General features: G+C 36.6%; 1 protein-coding gene across 9 annotated transcripts in view; it reads right to left on the bottom strand.

Moving 5' to 3' along the window:
• ROBO2 (roundabout guidance receptor 2) overlaps positions 1–17,759 on the bottom strand; it is a 663,217-nt gene that overhangs the window by 535,670 nt on the left and 109,788 nt on the right. Inside the window, exon 1 of one of the 9 annotated variants that reach the window (XM_044940071.2) lies at positions 12,155–12,314. The exons of the other annotated variants lie outside the window; for them this stretch is intronic. The gene's annotated coding sequence lies outside the window, so the exon portion shown is untranslated. Of the gene's footprint in view, positions 1–12,154; positions 12,315–17,759 lie in introns of those variants that run through there. 9 annotated transcript variants of the gene reach the window in all.

The raw sequence follows: 17,759 nt of genomic DNA, 5'->3' as shown, positions 1-17,759 counted from the left end.
AGTTTCTTCCAAAATATATTACATGGATTTAACTTAGATACAATCTATACCATGAAAACGCAGATCTGATCTTTCGCATGTTGTTATATATCATCAATTTGGGGATTTACTTATACTCATCATTCTATCACTGATACTGTCCTTTTTCTGTTTAGTTTTCCCTTGCTATTTAAATATTCTATAATTATTATTGAGGAGCAGGAAGTCAACTGTAAATTTAAAAAAAGATCTTGTTTCATTGTATACTACTTGAAAATTCATAAAGAAGTATGAAATGTCACAAATATACACTTCTCAAGGCTCATTTTGACTTCATTGCTACAATTGTAACTAAAGGGAGTTATCTCTGTTGCATATTATGAGTGGTGAAGAAAAAGAGTTTGACTTCCTTGATTCACCTTAATAACCACAACTCATTCAAGAAATGGCTAGGAACATTTTTCAGAAAGACATAACTCACTGAATCTGACTCCAGAAGAAACAAAATATCTGGATAGACATAAAACAGGCAATGAGAATGAATGTGAAATCACAAACATTGCCCACAAAGAAAAACTCAGGCCTAGATGCCTTCACTGGGTAATACTACTAAATATTTAAACGAGATTTCACAACCATTTACCTAAACTCTTCCAAAAACTAGAAGACGAAGGGATATTTCCCAGCTTATTTAAGGTACCAGTATTACTGTAATACCAAACTAGGCAAGTTATCACAAGAAAAGGATATTGCAGACCAATACCTCTTATGTAGATGCAAAAATCCTCAACAAAATACCAGAAAAGTGAATCTAGCAACACATAAAAAGTATTATATCACATGACCCAGTGGAATTTATTCTAGAAATTCAAGATTGCTTTTTAACATATGAAATATAATCAATGTAATATCTCAAGTAATAGAATAAATGATCACTTCACATGATCGTTCCAAAAGATGCAGAAAAAAATTGAAAAAATCTAATATCTCAATATAAAAAACTTTCAACAAACAAGGAAGAGAAAGAAACGTCTTGACCTGATAAAGGACAATTAGTAAAATTCCGTAGCTACCATTATACTTAATAGTAAAAAAAAAAAAAAAAAAGTGAGTACATCTTCCCCTATGATCAAGAAAAATACAAGGATGTCCAGCCTTATCACTTCCATTGAACATGATACTGGAGGTTGTAGCCTTATCAATGAGGTAAGAAAAATAAATAAAAGTATGCAGGTTGGAAGGAAAATACAAATACTAATACATGCTACAGCATGGAGTGAACCTCAAGAATGATTTACCAAGTGAAAGAAGCTAGACCAAAAGGGTCATGCCATGTGAAAGAAATCAGATGAAAAAAAGCCAATATATTTGATATCTTATACTTCCACTTATATGAAATGTCTAGAATAGGAAAATTCAGCCTACAGGAAATAGATTAGTGGTTGCCCGCGATGGGGGCCTAAAGGGAATGAGCTGTGATAGCTCATCAGTACAGGTTTTCTTTCTGAAGTGAGAAAAACATTGCAAAATTAGACAGCAGTAAAGTCTGTGCAACTGAATTTATTACAAATCACTGAATTATATACTTTAACAGGGTGAATGTTATGTATGTGAATTATGTATCAGTAAAGTTGTTAATCTATGTGAATTATGTATCAGTAAAGTTGTTATAAAGAGCAATCCTAATAATTTAAGAAATCAGAAGTGTCATATCAATTCTAGAGCAAGGCCTTTCAGTCTTCAGTGTGCCTCGAATCACTTGAGGATTTTTTTAAAAAATAAAGCTACTGATCCAGTAGGTCTGGGTGAGATCTAATATTATGCACCTGTAACATTTCACAGGTGATGCAGATGCTGCTTGATGTAGAGGAACATTCTGAGTAGCAAGCTCCTAGAATACCACTGTCCAGTATGGTAGCCACCACCCATGTGCGGTTTTAAACCACTGAATGGGGGCTAGTTTGAATTAATATGTCTTGCAAGTGTAACATAATCACTGGATTACAAAGACAGCATGGAAAAAAGAATTAAAGAAAAGAATTTAAAGAAAACTTACACTGATTATATACTAATATGAAATTTTAGATATCATGTTTAATATTACTAAATTAATTTCCCATTTATTTTACTGCATTTTTAATACAGCTCCTAGAAGACTTTAAATTATGTGGTTTACATTAGATTTCTCAGACAGAAACTATCCTAGAGTATTTTCTCAGTATCATTAACAAACTCTATTGCTGAACTTTAAAGGCCAAGAGTTATCAGTATCAAGAAGGTTCCCAGTTGTCATTACCTGTAAACAGGCCATAGTTTTAGTACAAATAAACTCTGCTGAATTAATACAATGGAGAAATAAAAGTAATATACCCCAAAATACTGCTGTACAATGATCCTAAGAAGTGCTACCATGAGTAGAAGAGCAGAAGAAAATTATTTGAAATGCACATCTTCAAATAATGTGATATAACTGAGGATTGTGCTGATGTTACAGTACTAGAAAGAATATATACACAGCAAAGTCAATGAACAAAAAATATCTAAAGAATGGAACTTAAGTGGGAAAGATTCTGTGAAAACCAAGACTATATTCATGGCAAATGATAAATTTTACATATATGTATCATGGAAAGACCCGATTTATTGTTTAATTTCTTCAACCTCACCTAAACATGTCAATTGCAAACGCAAACTTTAAAGTAAGACATAAAAGAATGTCATTATTTTTTGCTGAGCTGGTCATAGAAAATAAAAAGGTTTTTTCACTGATTTAAGATGCATTCAGTATTTATCAGTAAATAAGCATAAGACAGAAATACTTGAGCATTATCACAAACTTAGTCAAAGACAACCTGAATAGCAAATCAAAGTGTAGTCTCTCAAAATAGTGCAAGCTGACAGATAGCTGACAGATGTCCACCTAAAATTGTGCTAGAGTTCCGAAAGAAGATTCACAAAGCATTCACTCTGGCAAATTAGATGAATGAAATGTTGACTTTGTAACTGACTAAACTCTTCTTAAGGTCATAATGGTCCAGATAGAAATAGAAAGCCAGACAAAGATAATAAGAACTTTAAATAATCTTCCTTTTTTTTAATTTCCTTTAAGATTTCAAACCATTTTGAAAGGCACTCAATGAACTATGTAACATTATACTTAAGCAGATAAAGTTAGCACCAAAGTTAAATTTCAGTGTAAAAGTTACAATAATAATCTTAAATTTATGTGTACCTCAATTTATTGATTATACATGTATAAGGTATACTCACTAACCAATTTCACTAAAAAAATAAATGACCCCTCACATTGCAGGTATTTATGTAATTTGTCCTGATACAGTTGGAATAGGGAATCTACAAGACAAACATTAAGCAAGTAATGCCAGTAATGTATAAAAATTTCCCACTCTGAGAGCTGCTAAAAAGAGAGAAAGATGTGTACTGCATTGAGTGGGCATACTATGGGACTTGGGGAAAGGGAAGGACGGTCAGTGCAGGAATCCCTGGTGTGACTCTGAGTTTACATATGAAAGATGAATAGAAGTTACATATGTGTTATGGAATAAAAAACATTACGAGCCAAAGACACAGCCATGTGCAAAGGCTCTGGGGCAGTGCTTGATGAATTTACAGAACTTAAAATATGAGGCTGAACCATAGAGAGAAAGTACAATTAGGAGAAAATAGGTGGACATCCATCAATATAAGTCCCAGTATTCTTGCCTGGAGAATCCCAGGGACGGGGGAGCCTGGTGGGCTGCCGTCTATGGGGTCGCACAGAGTCGGACACGACTGAAGCAACATAGCAGCAGCAGCAGACAATAAGAAGTCCCTGCTGCTGCTGCTGCTGCTGCTAAGTCGCTTCAGTCATGTCCGACCCTGTGCGACCCCAGAGACGGCAGCTCACCAGGCTCCCCATCCCTGGGATTCTCCAGGCAAGAACACTGGAGTGGGTTGCCATTTCCTTCTCCAATGCATGAAAATGAAAAGTGAAAGTGAAGTCACTCAGTCGTGTCTGCCTCCTAGCGACCCCATGGACTGCAGCCCACCAGGCTCCTCCATCCATGGGATTTTCCAGGCAAGAGTATTTAATTCAGATTTCATTTTGACACATTGTTGAGCTATAATAAGAGAAAAATGAATTAGAAATTACAGTAGCTCGTGTGAGATATGATAATTGTTCGATGGAAATGAGAGAAGTGAGATTGTTAAGAGAGACTGTCTAAAGGTAAAATCAATAGGACTTAGTTCTGGGTTAGATTTGGGAGTTAAAACAGGGAAAGAGTCAATGAGCAAAAGTAAATGAATGTCAATCCTTGGGCAAGAGTACCTGAAGAGGGCCCTTTTCGATGTTGGGAGACATTGTTAGTATAATAATATTTTAGACATTTTCAGTTTGAAGTATCCCTGAGACATTTAAGAACAGCTGTCAAATACACAGTTGGGAACATGGTCTGTAGCTTAGCAGAATGGCCTGCCTCAGAGAGATAAATTTGGTAGTCATTGACACACAGGTTATAATTAATGCTATGTGTGTATAGAAGCAATAGCTTAGGAAGCACGTATAGGTTGTAAGAAGGACTCAGAATTGAGAATTAAGAAATTCAAAATTTTAATAACAAAGGTATATAAGAACGTTTCTGTAAAGGAGAACAAGAAACAAAGACCAGAGATGTTAAAAAATGCATTTCCTTATTTACCTCACTTGGAATAAAAGCAATCTTCTTTTGATGGGGAATTCCTATTTATCCCTGAGGGCCCAGATATGTTACTACTTTATTTCTGTGGCATGTTCTTAACCCACTCAGCTTCACTGAACATTTGCATACATATTCTACTTTTGCTCATATATTGCTGTAAATTTTTTACATTCTTATATATACTCTTGAGGATAACACACTATTGAAGGCAATGGCAACTAACTTCTAAACTGGGAGTTATGTATTTTTTTTTTTGTCTTTAGACTTAAAATACATCTAGTTTAATTATTTTCATAGAAAGATGGTGAGTTCTTGGTTCATACTTGAGTGTCTTTTAAAGACTGGTGTCACATTTTCTAATAACAAAATTATAATTAAATTTGATTTTAATTGGAAAAATAAACTGTATACTGTTAAAACCTCAATTATACTTGCAACTCGTAACTGGTAACTACTATGCCTTAAAAGCATCTGTTCCTAAAATTAATTAAACTTGACATTCACATGGTCAAATCTTGCCAATCATAGTTTCTAAATAATTTTCATTCTCTTTAACACTCTGCCATAGAATCAAATGCACTTTTGTTTTGCTGGCACTGTTTTGTAATGAACTATCCTTGAAAAAGTGGAAGGATAAGGAGCCAGTGTCCTTTTGGATAAAAAAAAAAAAAAAATTCTCATCTCAGGATTTCACTGATGTAGCCAAATCTATGTTTATAATTTATAAGGCTTATCCAGTCTGTGAAGTATGGTTATCTTCATACACTTTTCTGTTCTCTGCAGAAAGGGGAATGGAAAGATAACCCATCTTTCCTGGCCATTAACATTGTATTTAACAATCCTCTTGTTTTTGATATAAAAAAGGAGGAGGGGGGGCACAGTTTGAGCTATAACTGTTCCTCTTAACTTTCAGAGGCTTTTTTTTAAGGTAAAAGGACTACAAAAAAATGAACGAGTTACTCATCTGTCCTCCACATTTTACTATAAAGAATTTCTCTTTTGTTCTCAATGCAAATGGTCATTGGTTCATCTCTCTCACCCGGGACAGTTATGTCACGTCTCTTGACTAATACGCATGCATTTGCCACTAAAGGACATTTTAACTGAGAGCTGTCACATCCGTCATCTCCACTCGGCCTGGTTAAAAATTTTATCTGCCGTCTTGAATTAATTTCAGCTCGCCTGAGCCCAGCAGGGGAGTTTAGAGTGGTTTAGTTCAATTCTTCATTTCAAAAGAATATTATGGCTCCCTATTTAGAGTTTTCCTCTACATTTAATTTTTGTTTCACATTACTGAAACAATGTTCTAATTATATATCCACTAAAAATGAAAAAAATCAGGAACAAAAAATTATAAAGTAATCATCCAAGTGTCACCATTTCCTGAGGAAGCATTTTCTCCGGCTTTGTTTTCTTCACCAATTTTCCTGTTACTTCACAAATTAGCCATAATCCTGCATAAACAGTACACAACTAAGAAGTAAATATGCAGAACTGAGAGAAAAGAAAATAACAACCACAGCCCTGACTGACAGGAGAATCACAAGAGTGGGGGGAGAAAAGCAAAACATAAAAGTAAAGTCAGATCATATCTGCTAGAAGGCTGTTTGCAACCAAATCAATAATCTCTTCTCCTTAAAGATGTCCTCCAACAGTTTGCTTTTCAGGCAGTCAACACAGATATGGGTAGGTGAGGAAGTTCAAGCTGTGAGTTGAATTCGAGGCATATTTGAATACCAACCAAAGTATCTCAATCTCTTATAAGCCACTCCTGACCTGTGGGGATACAAACCCCCATGACAACTACTGAACTCGGGACAGATATACAGTCTTGAAGATTTCAAGTTGAGTTTTCTGAGCCTGGAGATAGCTACAGTACAAGGGAGATTTATTAAGGGTGTGCAGCAATCCTAAAAATCCCCAGCCAGGATATCTAGTCTACATTAAATACTACCTACATACATCTGTTTGCAAAATATCATTAGAATTTGAAGTATCTCCAAGGTTTTAATTAATGTACCCTGGTCAGTAGCTCAGTAGTGATTTTAATGCCTTGAACTGAAAAGAGTCATCAGAATCACTATTAGGTAACTAAAACTCCAACACCCAACCTCCTCAGGCATTCTGTTAAAAAAATAGGAGGGAGAGGATACAGTACATGTTTTTGCTTTGATTTAATCAAGATGAAGGAAATTGTACTTTTAATTAAGCTAAATTGGTAGTTTAAAAAGTTATATTAATTTATCTTTAGCCATAAACTATTTTATGAGTCAATATTTTGTTTCATATTTAATGGCATTTGTTTGACCTAATGGGATTTAATATGTATAAAATCTCACCTGACACAAATTATTTTTGTGTTGCACTCTCTAGGAAAAATTGTGAAAGCTGCAACATCTACAATCTCTTTAAGATTATCTTCCCTTAATACTGCATTAAATGTGTTTTTACGAAGGACACAAAATATGAGACATTAATACAATGTAACTCTTTTGTGTATTATTTTACCTTTGTACAAGGAATAAGAGATAAGTTCAAGTAGTATTTCTTTTCCTTTAAATATGGGTGAGTAAAGACAGAAACACAATTTTCATGCTGATATTATAAGGCACAGGGAAATGCCTACTCATACTTGGGTTTCCCCAACTAGCAGTGAATCACAGTGTATCCTGTACTAAAACAGGCAATGCCATGTTACTGTGTTATTAAAATCCTTTTAATCAATAGGAATGACAAAAGTGGCTAAATCAAAAGAGGTAACCAAAACAGCTGACTGCAATGGGTGAGGGGTGGGATAAAGCATTAAAGGAAGAAGCACAGAAGTGTTTTAAACCTATATCCTTTAAAATTTACTAATTCAGCCATCTGGCAAGTTTACTGCTATTATTATAAATTCTTATTTAAATGATAATAAAATCACTTGCTGACAGGAAATTAGTCATGCAAGGACCTGCATATGCACTGCCTTCTGCCCAGCCTCTGGAACTCAGTGTAAAGTTCAAGGTTGCTCATTTGCTCAAACCACATGGGGTAGTTAAACGCTGGCAACTTTTAAGCCTTTCAAGGTACCCCCCAAATTCAACTGATCTTGTATAACTTTTAGGGAGGTAAGTGTGAGGTAGGGTGGAAGAAATGTGGATTTATAAATGTCAGATTCCCTTCCCAAAGCATTTCATCTTTCCTTGTTTTACCAAATGTTAGAAACCCAAAGAAAAGAGGATTTATCAGTCTGTATAACTTTTGCACTAATTCTTGCCAAAATAAAATGGGAGTGAAGTGTGATATCAGCAATGATATTATATTAAATAATATATTTAATGATGTAATATATTACATTTTGATTCTAGAAGTATTTTGCAAATTATATATAAAAGTACATCACAAAAACATTTTAATATACAAAACTGTGCTTTAAACAGGAAATATTTCCGTGGAACCTTTATCACCATGATCTTAAAACTGTTTTTGAAAATACTTTGTCCTTATAAAGAAAGTTTATTCGTAGAACAAGTATTTAATCTTATGGAGATGACGGCTAATTTTATATAATATTAATATTAAAACTATTTAATATAGCAATTTATTTAATACATTCCAGCTTGAATAAAACTATTAATATTTTATTACATTTTCACCCTTTGGAGTCCTCTCAAGTGCGCACCAGTTCTCTCTTTTTTACAGTTGAAAATACTGGAGCTTCAGGCAGAATAAAAAGGCCACGGAAGGAACACAGAACTAAGAAGAACCAAAGGCAGCAACCAGTCTCAGGTCTTCTGATTCAGAGATCAGAAGACAGGACATAGGATGCTAGAGGCAGTAAATAAGACTGGGACTATTAAAAAAGAGAGCCAATACTTTACTGTTTCTTGTTAGGTACATAACTTTCTAACACAAACAGGTGTGTATTGCATACAGCATAGGTACTTACATTTACTAAACATTTCACCTATATGCATGCCTGAATTTCAGATTTTTTTCTTTGACACATTAGATTCATTCAATTAAATTTTTTGCAATGACATCATTTGAAGTTTTTAAGGAAATATAACTTTGGGAAAGATTCCAGGTAACACAATTCATCACTGTATTTACAATTCTCTATGTATTTGAAGATACCACTTACTGATAGATAAGATCATCAAAATGAGTATTAACCCTGTTTTAACTAAAATCCTCCCCTATCCAATTCTTGGAGGAAAAAAAATGATTATTTCCACAGAAAGAATTCATCTTTTATCAACCGAAACTGTCTGATCAATGCGGCTTCGCTCTCTCCCTGTAAGCTGGTTTTGGCTCTTCAGCATGCAGTAATGAACTGCTTCTGACAGAGCCATCGCCCTTCCCCCTTGCTCCAACCCCCTGCATGTATTTAAATTCAAACATGCACAGCTCATGTATAAGCAAACAGGTGCAGGGATCAGGGGGCTGCCAAACCCGGAGCAGGCAGGAGGTACATGTGTAGCTTGCTGACTATGGCACACTACTGATAGAAGAGGACAAGCCCAGACAATGGGGAGGGTCAGTAGGTGGCTCTTTGATTTCTTTGGCTTCCTGACATGGCAGCAGCCCCAGGAGTCTGCAGCTTGTAGAAGAGCTAATGTCCCCTACCCTATAGCATTTAAGTGGCAGGAATGAAATTTTTAGATGACCTGAACAGCAGCTTTCTGCATTTTCTAATCACTACCTCCAGCAGTTAAGTACATGAGGCTGCTCCCCAGAAACTCAAGACCTCAATACCAAAAGTCCCAGACCACTGCTGCCTCTTTCTCAGAATTGTCAATAGACAAACAGCAATAATGTCACAAAGTATCCACAGATGGATAAGCATGCTACCAGGTTTTTTAAGTATTTGAAAGAGTATTAATTAGAAAAGAAGAGTGGTGTCTGGTTGTTTATAGTACGTGTAGAAGTCATTTTTCTGTCAACACTTAAACCAGCACAAATTTATGCTATACTTATCAGAGGTCACCTAACACTAATCACATTCCGTTGACAGGTGGTGGAGGCAGAAAAATGATATCTTTAAATTAGGAAAACTGCCCCCCTGTCATATTTTGTTTTAAATATCCATCAAGGTTCCATAGCCTGTCTACTTTTAGAGCACTTGGGGATATTCTGAAACATGTAAAAGTTTAAGCAATGTTTTATTAACATTTTAAATTAGTGTTTCTCAACTTTTTAAGGCAATGCAGAGCTTTCAACTTTGCTGTCTTATAAAAGTATACATCCTAAAACACATTACTTCTCCTTTAGAATATTAGCTGCAATGATCACATAATATACTTGGAAATTTAAACACACAATTTTTTGTAACACTAATTGTCATAACCCAAAGGTTTAATTTTTAAACATGTCTCCAATGAATCAATATCCATATTATTTTGTCATAATACTTTTTAACATGTTGAAAGGTCGTGAACTTCCTTTACTTCTTTTCTGACTTCTTCGCTCCTGGAGAAATGAATTCTCTACATTTTCCACAAAGCTCATGTTCATACTCCTTCAATAACTACTGTAGACACTCAGGACTCTAAACTATTAAAGCCAATTAACTTCTCATATTCATTTTCAGTTTGAATCAGAGTACCTTCATTATATATGATATTAATATTTAAAAGCACATGATAAAAGATGAATGTACCAGGGCCACTGACAAGTTCCTATCATGATCCATATTTTTGCACTTAGAGAGATTAAAATAAGATAAAACAAATGCTCAGAGATGTATCTACTGTCCATTTTCATCAGCATGCTCCACTGAGCAGGGCATTAATAAATAATTATTTCAAGGCTCACTATCACTGATATTTGAGGCCTGACTCTGATTGAGAGCCAAATTATACCTAAGTTTGTCACAAAGCTTTCATATTGGAATTAATGAAACTTCTACTTGCTTCGACCCTCTTCTCCTAGTTAGCTTTTTATACTTCCTAAAAGTGAGTGATACAACTTCATATTAAAACTCCAGAGCTATGTATCTTGTATTTTCACTTGAATATGAATTACTGTCCTTGATTCAATATTTCAAAGTTTACAAAGGGTAAATAAATTGTTTATATATATTTATATTCAAGCAAGGTGATGTATATATGTACATGTGTATTTATGTATGGTGTAGATATAATATTTATATACAGTATATACATATTTATATATAGTATAAATATAGTATTTTATTTGAAATATAAATTTTTTTAAAATAGAATACATTATTTTAAGCAGGACATGCTGGGAAGACTACTACCATGGGAAAAATCACACATGGAATATGTTAAGTAGTTTAAAATGTTTAAAGAGTTAAAATTTCCTCGTATGAAATATTCATGTGGAAAAATATGGGACCAGTGATTACCAAGAGTCAAATTATGCAGGAAAAAAAAAAAAACCTCTAACTTCAATGGGATTTCAAAGGAGGAAAGGGCCAATATAATCCTGACTGTATGGGAGTGAGGTTTGAATAATTTTCATCTTGCAGTACATTTAGAAGGGAAAGAAAATGGAGAGTAAACTGGTTAAACAAGTAAGAAAAGTTGCAGAATAAGAAATGAACATTATCATAAGTGAGAGACTGAAGTTTTGGTCTACATAGAGAAGGTATTTCCTGATGGGAATTATTAAATGTAAGGGTTGCATAAATAAGGTGGAATCAGAGCATATATGAAATTGAGAGTAAATCAGCAAAGGGTGGTCTTTGTTTTTAATCTGACAGACAATGAGCTCTAAGAACAGCAAAGTGCCATGAAGAAAATAAATGGTTTAACAATTAAATTGTCAGTAAGTTTACAGAGTGGAATGGAGAAGCAAGAAGTCTAGAAAGCATAATAATAGTGTTTCTAAGAATAGCCCAAGCATCCTTCATAGGGGGACACAGAAGAGTGAATATGAAAAAATATCAGAGAAATTCTAAAGAATATTAATATTTGGGTAACCAAGAATTCAGCAGAAATATACAAATATGGACTCAAGTGGGGAAAATGCTTTTTATTTATTTTATTTATCTAAGTAAAAAGAAAAAAAACAGGTCTTCAGTCCACAAGTATTAAACATAGCTGAAGAAGGCACAGTATATTACACTGATTTTATAGTAGGTATAAAATATAAAATGATGTTTAATACTACAGACTGATAAATTGTATGGTATGTGAAGAATACCTTTAAAAGCCCTTGTTTAAAAAATCCTATCTGGGAGATGATTTGGAAAACTATCATAAAGCAGTACAGCTAGAGGGGCTTCCCTGGTGGCTCAGTGGCAAAGAATCCGCCTGGCAATGCTGGAGACATGGGTTCAAGCCCTGGGTCAGGAAAATCCCCTGGAGAAGGAAATGGCAATCCACTCCAGTACTCCTGCCTAGAAAACCCCAGGGACAGAGGCACCTGGTGGTGCCCGGTGGGCTACAGTCCATGGAGTCGCAAAAGGGTCAGGCAAGACAGCGACTAAACAACAGAGCTAGAAGCTTGCTTTTTTTTTTGCTTACCTGCTTATGTTGAGATACATGGAGTTGCTAGAGTACATGCATGTTTAGTCACGTCCGGCTCTTTGCGACCTCACGGACTGTAGCCTCCCAGACTCCTCTGTCCATGGGATTCTGCAGGCAAGAATACTGGAGTGGGTTGCCATGCCCTTCTCCAGGGGATCTTCTCAATTCAGGGATTGAACTCACGTCTCTTGTGTTTTCTGCAATGGTAACATTGGCACCACCTGGGAAGCCCAAGACTCATTGAGCCCAGATTCAAATCTGGTTCTGCTGGGCTTCAATTAATGTAACCTTAGGTGAGTACACCTGGCCTTACCTATTTTGTTTTCCACTTGCATAATGACTGCTGGGGGCCAAGCCCTGAGCTTAATTTGGGTAAAATATTTTCAGCAAAAAAACAAGGCTAATAACATCTCCTTGAGTTACAATGAGGCGAGAATACAATTCTACATATACATACATACCATGGTGTCTGACCCAACTCAGGTTCTCAGAAAACGTGTTTGCCTTTCCTTCCTTCTATAGCAAGGTCCAGAGGGCTCGAAAGGAAATTCTGTATTGACAGGCCCTGTGTTCCTTGAAGGAGCTCATGTGTGAGGAGTATGAGAAGCAAATTAAAGGAAACTTTTCCCTCCGTTAATCCTGGTAGTGAGGCCCAACAACTTGCCTGCTACTTGTATAATTTACTTTGCATTCCAGGGGTATAAGCAACAGGCTCAATAGCAGAAACAGCAGATTTTACAAAATCATCTAACAAAGTTACATTTGAGCTTTTACATTTCTCCTTTTCTATGGTTATTTCGATTTAAGTAACATTTTATTATAGTATTAACAATATACTTAAGATTTGGATATCATATACTGGCACTAAGAAGCGTCACTTTGGAGGAAAAATCTCAGCCTACATTTGAAGGCATACATGTCTTTGCAAGTGAGTGTATGTGTTCAAACATGTAATTAAATATATTAGTCCATGCAAGTGTATTTCGACTACATATTCAAAGCTGGGACTTCCCCGGTGGAGCTAGTGGTTAAGAACCTGCCTACCAATACAGGAGACATGAGACGTGGATTTGATACCTGGGTCAGGAAGATCCCCTGGAGGAGGGCAAGACAACCCACTCCAGTATTCTTGCCTGGAGAATCCCATGGACAGAGGAGCCTGGCGGGCTATAGTCCACAGGGTCACACAGAGTCAAACACGACTGAAGCAACTTAGCATGCATATTTGTAGGGAAAGAGCAAATTAGCCAAGATGGCATGGTCAGGCTGTCTCGCTCCAAGGGCTCTCACCCCATGTTTTACAAACAATAATTACGTAACAGTTGAGCTCACTTATAGCACCATGCATGCGCATCACAAGGTATTCACTTGGCCACAGGCTACCTGGAGAGAGGTTATGTTATGAGAGGTTATGTTATGGTTGCTGCTATGGCTGCTGGGCCAGCCTGGAGCGAATAAACGTTGTCTGTGGTTCCTATAGCTCCTTGAGTCTTCTTCCAGCTTCCCCGCTCGTGCCCTGCCTACCCTGGGTTCAGAGAACAGCGCGCACAGTGAGATACAGCGAGACAACTGGCACAGTCAGCAGGATCAGCAAGACATTCACACAGCTGGCAGGATTAGCAAGACAACATTCAAAACTGAAGATATACTAAGAGTTTATGACTTTATCAAATATATAAAATATTAATTAGGTATTTTCTGGTTATATTGATTCTCTTACATAATCGATCTTTAAAATTTGAGTTTACATCTTCAAAATTGGATAAAGGTATTTTCAGATCTGAGTGTGTATACACACTTGGATACTTCAGGTAGGCTTTACAGATAGATGTGAGAAATAGAGGGAAAGCAGGAGAGAGTAAGACAAAGAAAGATTTTTCTGAATTTTGGTAGCTAGCGTCCAAATACCCATTAACTGTTCAACTTAAAATGCATTAGTGCAAACTGGAGTATGTGCTTTTAATTATGTGTTCTTCAGTCATTTTAAAACTACATTAACTGAATAATTCTCTAACTTCTACTATCAGTAAAAGAGTAGTATAACCCAGGAGTAGGAAGATAGAGAGGTGTTAACACAATTTCTACAATAGAATTTTACACAAGGATGTAAAAGAAATGAAAAATCATTCATTCAGTGTGAGCCTGTTTGGCCTCCCTCTAATTTATCACAGCTTACATCTCTTGCCTGCCAGCAGAGCTGAATTCATATGTTATTGTCCCAAACCTGTCACTTCCTGGACTGCTTTTTAATCTTCCTCCCTGAATTACATTCAGAAAGGTCACCGCTATCCAATTAGAACCTTATCAAAGATGCACATGCAGGCCAGATTCACGCTTATCGAGAATGGGTCATAAATCCAGAAACTGCACATCACAAAGTGCCATTACCATAATGAAAAACTGAGGAGGGGATGAAAAGGAAGTGACAAAACACCTGTATATTTGCTCATCCTTTACTCCACTCTTGAGGGGTGTCATGAAAAGTGAACCACTGGAAGGAAGACAACAGGGTGATGGAGAAGAAAGAAGAAAATCAAAGCAGTGGGCTTCAAGAGTGTCACCAAGGGCATCGTATTCTGCCTGCAGACTGAGGAGAACGACCGATGATAAAACAAGTACACCGATTATGAGAGCTTATGCGCTGCACCTTGGGGCTTCCCAGGTGCCACTGTGGTTCAGAATCTGTCTGTCAATGCAGGAGAGGCGGGTTTGATCCCTGGGGCAGGAAGATTCCCTGGAGAAGGAAATGGCAACCCATTCCATTAAGTATGTGTGAGATCCCATGGACAGAGGAGCCTGGCGGGCGACAGTCCATGGGTCACAAAGAGCCGGACATGACTGAGCATGCACACAGGCACGTATTGCACCTTAGAATAGAAAGGAACAAACAACTGCTTCTTGACTAGATGGAATTATATATCCACAACTCGCATTTATACACAGGCTTACATTCTTAATAATCTTGGACAAATATTACTTGCTGTAAGATTATGTTAGATTTGTTCATTTCAGAAAAATACTCAGAACACTTCCTTTTAAGTCTGAAATTATTATATTGGGTCATAACTTGCTTGGAAAATAATGGTTTCTTTCATCCTTAGAGTGAGTCTCATTAACAATTTATCACAACACACCATAGGTAACTCACTCCATAACATTCATAGAGCAGCAAATAAAAATTTTGATTTAAACAAGTGAGAAGTGAGGAGGTAATAATTTTTTTCAGTTTTACTGAGATACAGCACTGTAAGTTCAATGTGTACAGCATAATGATTTGGTAATGATTTTCCATACAAAAGGATTTATCAATTTCCAAGAAGAAGTTAAAGAGGAATTTCTAAAGGTTCCCTTTAAACAGAAAGCCCTTAAGTATTTAAAATAAAATCACCCACAAAAGTTTAGGAAAATGTTTCATTGTATATAGGAAGCCACACCATGAGTGGGTCCTAAATTGGGCCCCTGGACTCAATTTTAATCTCACCCCATTTTCTCTTACATCAAAGTGCTGGGATCATTGAAAGTGTATGAAGTTAACATGTTGACAGGAGTATAATTTGCTCTGTTTATGTTTCCAAGGTCAGTTACCAGCAGACTCAATATAGTCCTATGAATGCTGATTTCAAGGAGACTGGGAGGTACTGTGCAATTAAATGTAAATGAGTCTCTGACATAATCTGAGCAGTGCAAGCTTAATATCAAATTTCATAATGTAAAGAGTTTATCTCCCTCCTCACTTCTTCAGTGTGCAATATGTCTTTACCCTTATAATGGTCCTAGCTGAGTTTTTAGCTCACTCAGAACCTGGTTATACAAAGAACATTATCTGGTCACCTCTCAGATTTTAGCCATTTCATCTTCATATAAAAACTAAGATGGCTTCAGAAAAAAAGTCACAATAAAAGTAAAACCTCTCTGTTGGAGGCATAACAAGGTCATGCTGTTAACAGAAGTATTTGCATTCTGTCAGGATGCTCACAAGTCCATGTTTAACAAGCAGAATGTAATCATCCATTTGTGAAGCTTAAAATTACAAAAGTCTCCCTAGAACTACACCTCTGCAGTTGACAAATGTATGGCATACACACACCCATCCTTCCTCCCCTCCTGCCTCCAGTTTTCTGTGGGGTTTTGACTTTCAGCTGGTCATGAGGAAGTAAAGATATACTCCTGTTTCTTTTTTTTTTTTTTTTTTTTATGTGGACAAGCATGTCATCTATAACTGAGGCTCTGACAAGAGGGGTTGTCAGGATTTGCCTTAATGGGGAAGTGATTGACCTTTGCTCGTAATTATCAAAACAAGGGGAAGGAAAGTGACTTGTGAGGCAGCTGCCACTTCGGCTGCTTTCCAACTTCAGAGAAAGCAGGAAAGAGAGGTCTCTTTAAATCTGAGTGCAGAAGACGCAGCCTACATGAACACAAAGCTTTACTATAAAGTGGGAATCTGAAGTAATACATACCCTCTGAGGAAGTATTCTGTTGTGAGGATATGCTGATCTGTATAGTTAGGAACTGTTACCTTACTGAACTGGTTTCATATCTGCATTACATATGACACTTCCAAATCACTCAAGTGATTTTTGTTGTGGTTGTTGTTCAGTCGCGTCCGGAACTTTGTGACCCCATAGACTGCAGCACACTAGGCTTCCCCATCCTTCGCCATCTCCTGGAGTCTGCTCAAACTCACGTCTGTTAAGTGATGCCATACAATGTGATGGAGGATTCAAAAATAAACTTTAGGCATTAAGTCATATCTTCACTGTGAAGCTCTTAAGATGCTGGAAAATGTGGCTGCAAGGTTTCATAGTATTAATATACCCAAGGTAAGTTTTGAAAGGCTTCCCTGATAGCTCAGTCGGTAAAGAATCCATCTGCAATGCAGGGGACCCCAGTTCAACTCCTGGGTTGGGAAGATCCCCTGGAGAAAGAATAGGCGACCCACTCCAGTATTCTTGGGCTTCCCCTGTGGATCAGCTGGTCAAGAATTCGCCTGCAATGCGGGAGACCTGGGTTTGATCCCTGGGTTGGGAAGATTCCCTGGAGAAGGGAAAGGCTACCTACTCCAGTACCCTGGTACAGAGAATTTCATGGGCTGTAGAGTCCATGAGGTCGCAAAGAGTCGGACATGACTGAGCGACTTTCACGTAAGTTTTGAAGTACCATTCCAAGTACAACCCATTACTGGATTTGCAATTCATTAATTTTTAAATGTCAATAGAGTATTTTAATGGAATAAAATACATGGAGGGAGATTTCTTCTTGTATTAAAACATTCAGAATATTCTTGCTTAGCACCAGGTCTTCAGTGTCAGGAAATTATCTATAAAGTTTTCTGTATGTATCGAGGCAGTGGAAAGAGACTTGTGTCCACCCCATACTCTTGAGAATGATTCAATCAACTCCCAGTAACATGTGAAATACAGACTTGTAACATTTTTCTCTATTGCCCTTTTGTCTATTTTCTACTACCTGTTTTCCTATAGATTTAGAGATTAGAACTGCTCAGATCTCATCAGACCATTTCCCTCTGAAAGTGAAAGTTTTAGTGGCTCAGTCATGTCTGAATCTTTGCAACCCCATGGACTTTAGCCCATCAGTCTCCTCT

The sequence above is a fragment of the Bubalus bubalis genome, chromosome 1, assembly GCF_019923935.1.
Source record: "Bubalus bubalis isolate 160015118507 breed Murrah chromosome 1, NDDB_SH_1, whole genome shotgun sequence".
NCBI lineage: Eukaryota > Metazoa > Chordata > Mammalia > Artiodactyla > Bovidae > Bubalus > Bubalus bubalis.
The sequence above is the reverse complement of the archived record's forward strand: the minus strand, read 5'-3'. Positions and strand labels throughout refer to the sequence as shown.